The sequence below is a fragment of the Charadrius vociferus genome, unplaced genomic scaffold (assembly GCF_000708025.1).
Source record: "Charadrius vociferus isolate BGI_N301 unplaced genomic scaffold, ASM70802v2 scaffold163, whole genome shotgun sequence".
In the NCBI taxonomy this organism is placed as follows: domain Eukaryota; kingdom Metazoa; phylum Chordata; class Aves; order Charadriiformes; family Charadriidae; genus Charadrius; species Charadrius vociferus.
In genome coordinates, this window is record NW_009648332.1 from 4,508,429 (window position 1) to 4,521,248 (window position 12,820).

Below are 12,820 nucleotides of genomic sequence, written 5' to 3' on the forward strand. Positions count from 1 at the left end.
GGGGCTGTCCCGGCCGGGAAGCGCCGCGCTCCTGCAGGAACTCTGCGGCTCCTCCGGAGCGGTTTCCAAAAATCCCCGTGAGCCCCGGGTAGTGCCCGTTGATACACCGCGGCGGGGGTGAAATCAGAAACTTAAAAAAAAAAGAAAAAAAAAAAAAGTTAAGGTTTTCATACACAGAGTATTTATAGTGCATGGAGTCATTTATATACCTTTGCAGTTTGGCAGCATGTTGCCAAATTAGAGGGGTACTGTTTTATATCCACTTTGTTAGTTTAAGTGACTTCACAAATTGGAAGGCATTAATGGTACCAGACCTTTAGATACTGCACTTGTTAAGCTTGATTTTGCTACATTTGGTTTGTTTCATGTTTAACTTATGAATGTCTCTCTAGCAAAGAGGACCAATTAAAATGTGTATTAAGAAATAAGCCCATATTTTGGCCATTTAAATGAGTTTGGCCCTTGTGAGATAGTACTTCTGCCGTGTGTCCCTCCAGATCACAGCTCTTTGGCAGCATGTTGCCTCGAAGACTTTCTGTAGTTTCCTTGCAGCCACAGAAAACACACTGCCATAGTCAGAGTTGACATAGAAAGGGAAGTTTGGTGTTGTTTGTAGGAAATTACTGGCTAGGGTGGACTTGCCCAGTAGCCTGTTGAAAGATGGCAACGACCATTTGAACTGTCAGTCTGGGAAGCAAAGAGGACATTAGGTTCTGATCCTGGACTTTCCACTTGGGGAGAAATACTGGTTATGTCCATTTCCCCAAATATGGAATGGGCTTAATATAAACTCTGCTGTCCAGTGTTGAGTTCTGAGAAGGCAGTGTGGAGTTCTGATCTCTAAACAGAGTAACTTGGTGTTGAAGTCCAGTAAAACTTGTATTTTTAAATTTATTTTTATTTTTTAAAATATCAGTTCCTAAACCAGTTCAGCCTGGTGATGGTCCACTGGGTCCCTGACTCAGGCAGTGACTTTTGCCATTATCCTGTTTCCCATAGTGACCATAAGCAGATGCCAGGAAAGAACGAGAAACGGGCAAGCAAAGTTTCCTTGTAAAGCTTTTCCAGTTGCTGGATATTTGCAACTCCAGGACTTCAGGAGAACTAATAAGATAGCCTACCAGAAGAGTGATTCTCCCGCTAAGTTTTTGTTGTCCTGTGGCAGCCTGTGTTTTGTCTGTCCTGTCTATAGTGGAGGACAATTGGCATATGAAGTATTTCTTGCAAGTTACCCATCACATCCATGGAAGACAGTGGTAGGGTTTGCTTGGCCTCTTCTCAAAGGCGTCCCGATTGGACTTCACCTTCGCCTTTCTCACTGGGGAACCACAGCAGCCGTGCCCTTTCTCTTCCTCATGCTCATATCAATGTAACTAAGCTGTTTCAAAGAAATACTTAGTAACAGCCATGTTGCCCGTGTGTTGAGCCTGACTTTTCCCGCAGAAAGTGCTCTTTCAGTTCCCTTGTTCCAGGCAGAGTCTGTATGTACCTAAGCAAAGACTACTTCTCTACAGTTTCCCATGTTTCATTTCTCTTGAACCAGAACAAACCCATATATGCTGTTTACTCCAGAGAACAAGGCTTGTTACCTGTATTAGTGATTTGCACTAATTGCTCCCCAGGGACTTTAATTTCTACAGGAAATTCTCCTGCTGAGCAAGGAACACAAAGAAACATAGAGCTATCTTTATTACATCTGTCACATCTCAATATATCTGGCTAGATCTGTACTTTGCATGCTTGGAAAACTTCTCACCTGGACACCAAATGAATCCTTACTTCTGTTCTTCTTTGCACCCTGCACCATGTAAAAATACCATAACTTAAATAATCATTTGTATACAACATGTGTTTACCTTCTTTTGAAGTTGTCACTTTCTCCTCAGAGTTTTAATATTGGTGTTTTTATTATGGTTAAAATCTTGCGGAAAAAAGTTGATGTTACATTAAGACATCTTAGTATAGTTTTGAGTTTATAGTGACAAGTCTATTTTTACAGATTATGACAACATTTTATGGCAAACACAACATCAGACTTGTAATGCAAACTGCTTGTTTAGTTAAAAAAAATAATGTTTCTAGTCTGCAGTAATGTTTCCTGTACTAGTATAGAACTTTTCATTCTAAAGGATTCCAGCCTACCTTAGTTGTAATGTAAGTAATGTGTATCAGGTGGCTTTTATATGTAAAACACACTTAGTAAGTTGATTTTGAATTTTTGGAAAGAACCCTTGCCTGCACAAATTAGGACATCAGTGAGTTTAAGGCTTTACTGCTTTGATCCAAGGATTCCTCATTAGGAACAGGCTTCAGGACCAAAGTCACGGTACAGATATTAAATTAAACAAACAACAGAAAAGAATAAAATGGGAAAAAGTCATCTTTTTTTGAGCCCGCACGGTATTCTTTCGTAGTTTTAATGGTGCCTAATTTTCGTACGCTGATTTAACAAGGCTGCTCAAGTAAGCAATGTTGTACCTATTTATATATATTTTCGTGATCAAACACTACCCATGCAGTGGGAGTTAATCATAGTCTGAGAAACAGATCCACTTGCTTTTCCTTTCTAGCAACCTAAAAAAAAGTAGAGGATGAACGCAGATACAAGACCCATATTAGCATTGTGACTTTTTCTTTTGAAAAGAGTTTTCCTTTCCTATGTTGTTTAAAAAAATTTAGATACCTTTGAAACTTTTAACCTTGTAAAATAGGAGTTCACGCAGTGATAAATACGCATTCATGCTCATAGTACAAAAGTTTATTGGAGCATTGGTTGTGTAAAGGGTTCATGAAACAATTGTCCTCGTTTCAGAGAGTCTAGAAGCAATTCTGTGATCCTTTGTGGCAAGATTGGATGGTTGGAAGCCTGTACACTTGTGAGGAATATTATTGTTGCTGTAGAGGAAAGAGCACCTCTGTAAAGGTATCACAACTTTTAAAAGAAGGAAAAAAAAAAAAATAAAGAGGGAAGTAAGTTGGGCATGCTGATCGGAGTATGAAGTAATTGCAGTAGACTTGGTTGAGGAGATAAATACTGTCGTCTTGAATACTTCAGTAGGAAGAAGTGGAGTGATAGATTTTGCTCTGAGCAGCTGTACACTTTTCTTGTTTCTGTGTGGATATGGTTGGGAGCTGCTGATAGTGGTGGTATGTGCTCGTCTGGGAAACTTCAACTTTTTCAAAAGTTAGCCAAAGACTAAGGCTCAAACCAGACAGGTTGACTCCTGACTAACAGTTCTAGACCTTTGAGCCATAGAAGGTAAATTAAAATGAATGTTTTGTGCCATAACAAGTTCAGCATTTGGTTAACAGGCAACTGATGTTATGTAGTAATAAAGGAATAGTTTTTTAACCTCTTGAATGGAAAATATAGCTCATTAGACTGCAGTTTCACTATGTAGCAGCTTTTTGAGGTGGTATGTTAACTGGTCTATCTTGCTGAGAAAACAAAAATAGTAGACGGCTTTTCAGGAAGAGTTTGAGTCTGTCATTCTGATCATCCACACCCTTCCTTTTTTCTTCTTCTCTGTCCTCTTCTCAAAATGCTGAAAAGCTGTTTTTCTGGTCCATCTTCTCGAAATATGTGTGCCACTTGCAACTTTTTCACACGTGTCCAATGTATTTGCTAGCAGCATTTTGTCTGTAAGCGTATGCACCTTATAGGAGCTAGCACGATCCGTAGGTGACCCTGTTGGAGCCTTGTCTCGCTTTGCAAAGTGATGAGGATTAGGTGGAATGAACTGGGGCTCAGGGACTTTTTAAAGTTTACTACTTCAGGCTATGTTTGTCAACAAGTTAATAGTGACTATCTTCTAATTGGAGGCGTTCTTCCCTGACTACAGTAGACAATTGTTTTCTCTAGCTGCTGCCCTCAACATTTCCCACCCACACAATCGTAACAAACACATCTCCATCAGATTCTCACAGCGATTCCCTAGCTACCACAGCAGATGTGTTAATACCTGTATGCATCCATATCCTTTCTTGCCCCTTGATAAAATGTTATGCTCCACTTCTTATTAAAATAGGTTAGGTGATTTATTTTTTTTTTTAAACCTTTAAAAGCCTGTATAGCTCATGGTGACGTAATTTGCTGTCTATTTCAGAAGGATGCAAAATCTCTGTTCCCAGAAAAATTTTAAATTAAAGGATTCTAGGAATGAGTTTTGAGTAAGATTGAGGGTGGATACACATGAAGAAGTTGAAGCGGACTTCTTCGATATGGATAGCTGATGGAGGAGAGGCCCTTTAAGTGCTGGAATAGGTGAAAATTTACAAGATGAGATCTTGGATTATATCAAGCACATACAAAATTTAGGTCAGGAAGTGGTCTTGATGTGTAACGTTAATGTGAAGCTTTTATTGATATTTCTATAGTATTATGTGTCTTTGTGCATTTTTTTTTTTCCCTTGTGCTGTTTGGAGTTGGCGTATGTAGAGAGAGTCATAGCTTTGGCCACTGTGTACCCATGCTCCATCCCATGTTCCTAAATAGCCCACATGCTGCATTTCCTTTCCCAGTCTGTAGACTGAATGAACTATTGTGGTAAGAACAGCATTTGCCAACTCTTTGTTCCTAGAAAGCTCTAGGTCTATTCCCTATCATGCAAGTCATATGGTGTGTGACAGGGACCTGGGGAGAAATCGCACCAGGAAAAAATTCAAAATGCCTGCAACTGCTCCTTGGGTGATCCTGGGTGTTGTCCTGAGTGAAGTGCCAAGAGGAGGCTGTAGGAAACCTTCCAGTAGTGGTAGTGGTTCCTCACAGACTCTTTTTAATTGGTTAGTTTTTTCCTGGGATAATTCTGGGGTACCTGTGGACGAGCTTGTGTGTCACTGCTCTTGAGCAGCAAGTCCAGTTCTTCCTCACTGTGGTACCTTTCTGCTGTACCTGGGCATCGGGTCTTGCCATGCAAACGGTCCTCTGCCATCACAGAGAAAGTAAGCCCAGCAGGGTATGCAGTGCTGAAGTAACCATGTTCAAAACATGATTTTTTAAAAAAAAAAAAATGTTTGTTTTTTTTTTTAAACTTTCTGCTGTGATATTTGAGGTGCATGGCCTGCTTTGTCAGATGTTTAACTGGCATGCTGCTGCTGTGTTACCTTTTCACTAGGTGGAAGATCTGGCTGTATGCAGAGGTTCACCAAATCTTTTTGTGTAACAGAGTGACTACATTGCACTCTTAAACATAGTCCTGAATACAAGTGTGGCAGTATTTGTAAAGAATATTTAAAACTAAACTTCACACTCATTTTGTGTTTAATCCATTTCTGGTTTATTTTTAACTCTTAAGATGAAGGGTGTTGTTTTTTTTTCCCCTTCTAAATTCTACTGTAAGAACATATCTGAGATATGAAGTGCTTATACAAAGGCAAAATTTGGGAGGTTTTGTGTCTTTTCTGTCTGTTCAACATTGAAGTCTTAATACGGCATATTCGTGCAAAGCTTAAATGGCAGCAGCAAAAAAAGTTTATTACTTTTAAAACCGTAGCTGGTAAACAGTTAGTTGCTTGGAGTAACCCTTATGATATGATAGTGGTGATGGTTATTTGTCATCAACAGGATAAAGTGCCAGTAAAAAGGAATTAAAAAGCTGGGATTTATCTGTGCAAGAAGATTTTACCCTTATGTTTAGTTTTGTCTATTCCTGTGTTATTCCTCTATTATGTGCTTATTCTGGAAATAAATACTTCTTTTGTTTGGTCTTAAACCCTTTCCAACTGACCTTGTTCCTCAGTCATATTTGCTTTTTGCTTTACCCTAATAGTCAGAAGTCACTTATTTATTTATTTTTATGACACAAAGACATACAGGTGACATACACTGTTATGTCTCTTGGTCTTAGTACATACATTGCACCATATAACACCAGTTATGATTGTAAATGTTGTATAGGCTTTACCAAGATACAATAAAAGTATGAATTTCAGGATTTTAATAAAACTGACTTCAAAGATAGTGTGGTTATGGTAGCTATGGTAACTAACACTTACTAATTAAAATATGCTAAAATTTGCAGGGGAGTGAAAAGGGGAAAATAATGTAAGTTAATGTTTTTGTTTTCATAATTTAACAGTAAAACATTTCTTTTTCCAGTTGATTGCCTAAGTGCCAGTCAGTTGGTTATTTGCTTTTTTTCGAAGAAACCCTTTAAAAATAGTAGAAGCTGAACCACATTGTAATTTTTGTATGCTAATTAAAAGATGTATAAATCTACTCACTATTTCCATAGCAAGCTCATTCCTTGGGCAGAGATAGTTGTGGAGATTTCCTGGAGTGCTCCCTGTAGGCTGCTGCTTTATCTGCTCTGTCTGCTGAATAGCTGGTAGGTGATATCTCCATGGCTTTGTGGCCTTTGTGCTGATGAAATCCTAATCAGAGTTTGGTCTTAATATAATTTTACAGTATGATACAGACTGACCAGTCAGGGCAGCCAGATTGACAAATTGTAGCTGTCATTGAGATTGATGTTCTCTTTAAGTGAACTTTTGAACTTTTAAAGAAAGAAATAGCTTTTATTATACGTAGTTTTTTGTAAAATATTTATCACATTCAAACTTCTGAAAAATAATTCCCATAGTTGAGTTTCATATGTGGTACAGAGGAAAGATTTAAAAGATAACATGTTAACATCCTACTTGTTTTCAGTGTTTCTTTTTTTTTTTTTTTTAAATTTAATAGTAATATTGTACCATTGCATTTCTTTCAGAAAGGATTAAGAGAGTTGTTCCATAATAGCTATAATCCTTTGTGTTCGGCAAGTTCAGAGTATTGTACAAATATTAACAAAACTGTACAACACTTCAGTGGGGTAGATGGGAACAGTAAAATGGAATGGTTTAGTTATTCAAGGTCAATATTTAAGTAAATATTAGATCCAGGATTAAAACTGTCCCTAGTCTTGTAAAGAGCATGATTTCCCATTTCTCAGCTTAATGTCTTGTATGTACTTGATCTTCCAGCTCTATCAGTTTCTACTCCAGACAGACACTCTTCTAATACCACTAGAAGTTAAATGGGGGAGTTTTGCTGACAAAGAATAAAAGAATAATAGTTATTTCTAGCAGAGTTTAGTTTTAAGCCATGTTGCTTTTGGTTGATTATTTTTGAAGAGACTTTGTATTAACTTTTCAGTTAAGAAATGGATTTCATATTAAAATGGAAAATAAGAAAGAAAAGATGTTTAAGTTTTTCTTGCAGCACAGGTCTTGACACATCTGGGCTCATACTCAGTAAATCTGAACAGTCTGCTTGTAAATGCGCGTGTGCAAAAGGAGAATGTTCAGATATCTTCATGCGCATTAGAAATATGACTACAAATAGGGGTCCGTATCAAAAACTCTTTACTTCTAGCAGTATTAAATTGAATATCTCTGTTGTTCACTAGACGAAACAGTGTGCATTCAGACCTCAACATTTGTTCTTTCAGTAGCCAGTGCGGTAGATTTCTTTTTTTTTGTGAGAGCAACAGCAGGTGTGTGCTCTGTGAATTTACTTGTATTATTGTATTGAATATTAATGAGGGAGAGCCAGTCTTGATGTAGGACTTCAGACAGAGCTTAGAGATAGAAGTTGTTTATATGATCTGTCCTCTGCTTTTGTAGGATTTTGGCTGCTTAATCTTTCTCTTCGTTCTTTAGTGCCTTTCTACAAAACAGGTGTGTCTTTCTCTCCATCACCAGTGACCAGTCTTGATTCAGGCTGTTGGCACATCATCCTTCTTACCCATCATCTCCAAACCTGTCATGCGGTAGCTTAAGACCTTTCTATCTTACGTTTTCCCAATTTGATTAATAATTATTTTCACTCTGTTTCCTATTCTTTACACTTAATTGAAATTCACTCCACGCAATTGAACAGCCTTTGTGGCTCTTCAGGAACTTCACCTTCATGTGCTTATAGGCCCTGCCTGTCACAGTGCTACTTGATGTGTTGTTCTTCTCCGATTTCTTTGCTCACTCTTCTTTTTCTTCTGCAGACCTTCTTCTAGTCAGTTGTTTGCGTGTTTATTGTCATCTTCTCTTTCTGGGGAAGTGCTGCAGGGCTATTTAGTTCTTAAATTTTGGGGGTGATACTAGCCCAGACAATGGCAGCTCTCAGCTTGACCTTTTAATTCCTGACTTTCCTCACTTAAATTTGTTGTCAGCTTCTCTTTCTGACATTCTTATGCAAAAATCTTTCTTTCAGCTTATGCTTAGGATGGCCCAACATATTTTCCCACCATTTTTGTGTATTTCTCTTTATTGTAGAGTGAGGAGGGGAAATAATCTTTACTGTCATTCCCAACCTAAATTCTTGCTGTCTCTTATTCTTCTTCACCTGCTTTGTTGCTTACACCCAGCTTTACCTTTCTGTCCAACTACTTATACTTCAATGTGGTGTTTTTGCTGTGCTCTTTGCTTATTTCTGTAATCTCTTTTTCTTTGTCCTTCCAACAAAGCTCTCGTAGTCTGCAAAAAAAAAAAAAAAAAACAAACCCAAAAACCAATATAGTAAATTATACTATCCAAATCCTGAATTGGCAGTGCCAGCACCCAGATGAACTCTCTTTTTGCACATAACTCCTGCTTTTAGCTGCATCAAGTTTGATAGCGCTTGTATTCTTCAAATAACTTTTGCATTTCTATGGCTGTCCATTATCCTATCTGGTCTCTTACTGTCATTCTGAGTTTCTTCTTCTTTGGTAGTGGTCTTAATCTCAGTGCACTACTAGCTGACACATTTTTTTTATGAAATAAGTTTGGTTTTTTTCTCTGTATCCTGAATATCTTCTGAGTCAGCAGGATCGTTACATTTTCTGAAAACTCTTCTGTTCTTCCTCTTCAAGTCCTTCTTAATGTTTGCATTAAATTAGCTAAGAAAATAATTTATCATTCTTTTTTTCCCCGTTTCAAATAAACTAGATGGCTGTTGTCCCTCTGCCCCCCCCCCCCCCCCCTTTTTTTAATACTATCATGCTGTTTTCCTTCTCAGTAACAGCAATATTGATTCTTGTTTATTTGTGTTAAAGTGGCACTTAGGAATCCATGCCCTGTTTTGCCTGGTGTGTGTATAGCTTTGGTTGTGTGTTTTTTGCTTTGGCTCTTAAGTGTCTTTTCCTTTATGAACTGTAACCGATGCACAACCTGCTAAGGCAGGTGACGTTCTCTGCTCTGTAGAAGCAACCTGGTTAAATCAGTAGCGAAGCAGTTCAGTGCAGCAGTGTGGGAGGAATTTTGTACAGGTGTTGCCCATATGTGTTGGGTATATGCCTGGAAATAGGAAGGGTGATGGTAAATTTCTTCATCTGTCAGTATATCATTTTTCACAAGGGGTGGAATTTTTTTGAAGGCTTAGGGGAAGGACGACATTTGCTCAAGGTTCTTTCATTTTATTATTGTAAGATTTATAGCATTGCCGAGCCCCTTATTTGGACTGATCCCAGACCTGCCATCCCTCATGCATTTGGAGTGCAGAGCTCTCTTCCTCTATTTTTCCAGCTTGTACTCCAAAGGTGGAAAAAAAAGTCAGCATTTGAACTATTTTTTGAGGGGATAAGTTTGTTAGGTCCTTACTTTTAAATTAGAAAATAAGGAAGGTTTTAAGCAGACTTTGAGATTTCCATAGTTGTATTCTACATCCCATGATAGGTTTTCCAATTTTAGAGCGCTAACATATTTTCACTTGAATTTAACCACCTCACTTCCTGCCCTGTCAAAGTCGCTTTGTCTGCCTTAGTTCTCTGCCGCTCTAGCCTTAAAGCTATTACCTTTTGGCCTGGATCCACCCATGCTGACACTGAAACGAAGGCCCAACTGAAGAAAACATTCCAGGAACAGTTTATCCTTTGCTAGTTGATATAGATTCTCTAACGCAGGGTTGCTTTTTGGCTGTTCTTTCAGCACTGCTGAGGCCAAATGTCTTCCCAGACACGCTGAAATTCCTCAGCAGTTCACTTTCTTTTTACTACCCGAACAACTTTGGTAGATGGCCGTATGGGGAGAGGTGCTGTCATGTGCACTGGCTCTTGAGCCCTGTACTTCAGTACCTTGTGGAGTTAACTGGCAAGGTCTCTCCAAGTCTGACCTTTTCCTGGGGTATAGTTATTCCAGCATGCTTTATTCTGAATATCGAATCACAGAATACAGTTTTCTCTGTCTGGCATTATGGCTACTGCGGACAAAAGCAGTTTTTCATAATTTACATGTGTCTTCCAGAATGTCCCTTCTTAAAGGACGGAGGGCATCAATGTTGTCCATTCTTGTATCATACTTCTACCCTGTGTATTTTGTTGCAGGTACCTAATTAGGTGTGTTAAGTGCCAGTTCTCAGTAGCCGGTATCACTGAACCACTTATGCCACGTATAGGCAAAACAACAGATACCACTTTATGACAATCTGGTCATAAAGGGAAGGTATAATTTTTAACTTTTAAATGTTTAAATGACTGTGGACAAATTTGTGTCATTACGAAATGAGGCTCTGAGCTACAACGTTTCTAGGGCTGTCCTCCTCTCTCTTATTGTGTTCTGTAGCTTCAGGCACTGAACTGCAGCTTGTCCAGCCATTTGGTTCATATCCTGGTCTTCTTTCTCCTGGCTCAAAATTGTGCGTGTTTTGCTTTTTGCTGAATTCTGCTTTTGCACCTGTCATTTGTAGGCTGGCACAAGAACACACAGAGAGTCCTAAGAAGAACTGCTCTAAACGCACATTTGTGTTTCTTCTACCCCTCCCCCTGGTCTTCTCTCACTCCCTCCTACCCTGTCCCAAATTCCATTAATATTTACAGAACAAAAGTCAGTACTCCAGCATTAGCCTCAAATTCAGAATGAGATTTTTCTGGCTCTGTCTGCAGCTAATGTAGAAGACAACAGAGGTTAGAAATGCACCTTTTTTTTTTTTTTAGGGGGAAAAAAAAAGCGCCTTTTCATATCCAACATACTAGATGAATTGTGTTAGGTATAAATAGGCCTACAAAGTCCAGAGCATGTGTAAGAAAATACTATATGTACTGTTGTTGGAAGGCAGAGGAACATAAAGTTATTTGCTCATTGACTAAGTTACAAATTCCTCAGCTTTAATTTATATGAACTCATTTTCACCATTGTTCCTTCAAATTTTATGTAGGGAGAAAAGAATTCCTTTCTTCAACTTCCTGATTCATGTACAGAATAAGCAGTAAAATCAACGAGTGAAATGAAAAGATTTGCCAAACATGAAAAGAGAACCATGTTGTTAGTTACACACCAATAATGTATAAACTAAGCATTTCTAAGGAGCATTATATAAATAAACTTTTACCTTCAGTCCACCAGTGAAGTTTTGCAAATATAGATTTCGTAGGCAAACAGAAATTGGGAGAAAAGTATAGAGAATAAGGAATTTGGCTAATTTGCATTGTTTTATTTGACCCCAAACTAAGTATTTTATTTCATTTCTGTTGTTCAGTGCATAAAATGTGTTCATAGCCTTTATAAATTGACTTGAAAATAAAAAGCCAAAATCAAAAGATAAATATTTCCATTCTTCCAATTTGTTTGTATTTTAATGTTGTTTTATTTGTCAGAAAGTATTTGCTGACTTCCACTGTCGTCTGCGCTTGCACTTATTCCTCTGTGACCCCTTTCCATGAATGTTTCAAGACTTGCTTTTTCCTAGCCATGGGAAGGATGGCTGATGTCTGTTTCCAGTTTGCCTGGGGTTCTGGCTACTGGTGACCTCAGCTAGTTGCCAGCAGACAATTTTTTTTAACTATGTGAAGTAATTGGATTGTGTCCATCTTGTTGTGAGGCCAAGGGTTATTTCGAAGCATAGAAACTGATCTGCATTCTTTAAATGTAGGAGGAGTTCATCTGCACGTTCTGTGGAAGATGATTTGGCAAAGCAGGCTAGAGAAGCTGGCTCTGCAGCGTGTGTGCTGCTCTTCCTCTAAGGAATTGTGAGAACATATTTTAGCAAAGGATTCCTCAATCTATCAGATACCCCAAAATACATAGTCACAGAAAAAGTTGGTTGGTTTGTTTTTTTTTTCATTCAATATGGATTTATTCTTAAATTTCTGTTCTTCCAAGAAGATACCAATAGCCATCAGTCTGTCCTTTAGTCTCTATTTTTTTTGTTTGTTTGTTTAAGAAGGTTCTCTTATTTTTTTCTCTGCTCTCTGACAGTAGAATTGGGTTATCTCATTTTTCTGATGAACCGACGTTTTCCAGATAAATGAAAACGTAGGGGTTTATTTTTCAAAACTGAAACAGTTGGATTGCCTTTTTGTTTTACTGGGATAAGCATCCGTGATGCTCTGGGGAATGGAGAATGATCTAAAATAAGCCTAGCTGGTTTTTGTTGTTTATCTGTTTCTTTTTGCATCTGTCTTAGTATTTATTGCTACCATCTGCATTTCATTTCAGGTTGTCTAATGTCTTATTCTGCATGTTCTGCGCCTATTCTCTTTACATAGCCTTGGGCTGTTAATATCACCATTTGCCTACTAGAGATCCATTTCTATCTTTAACAAAATGAATTGCATTCATCTGTGTAATTCATTTCTAATGAATGCCTTGCTCCTCATTAAACGGTGATTTACCTTTGTTTCCCTTTCCTACACTGTCAACGCTAACCATTTTGAGGTCCTGTGGAGAGATGCTAATTTGAGAAAGCAAAAGTCAATGCAGCTAAGCACTCACTAATGCCATCCTCGTTGGCACTTTCAAAAATATTCGTGGGACACTTTGTGAAATACAGTTTGCAGGTGGATAAGAAGACTCAAAATGTTTTTCTTATTCATAAGCTTTCAATGTACAAAGACAACGCTTCAGAGTTTAGATGCATTTTGCCATGTCA

General features: G+C 38.2%; 1 protein-coding gene across 1 annotated transcript in view; it reads left to right on the forward strand.

Moving 5' to 3' along the window:
* The window catches only part of AGBL4 (ATP/GTP binding protein-like 4), a 972,041-nt gene that overhangs the window by 580,144 nt on the left and 379,077 nt on the right, over nt 1-12,820 (forward strand). The gene's annotated exons all lie outside the window — the stretch shown is intronic.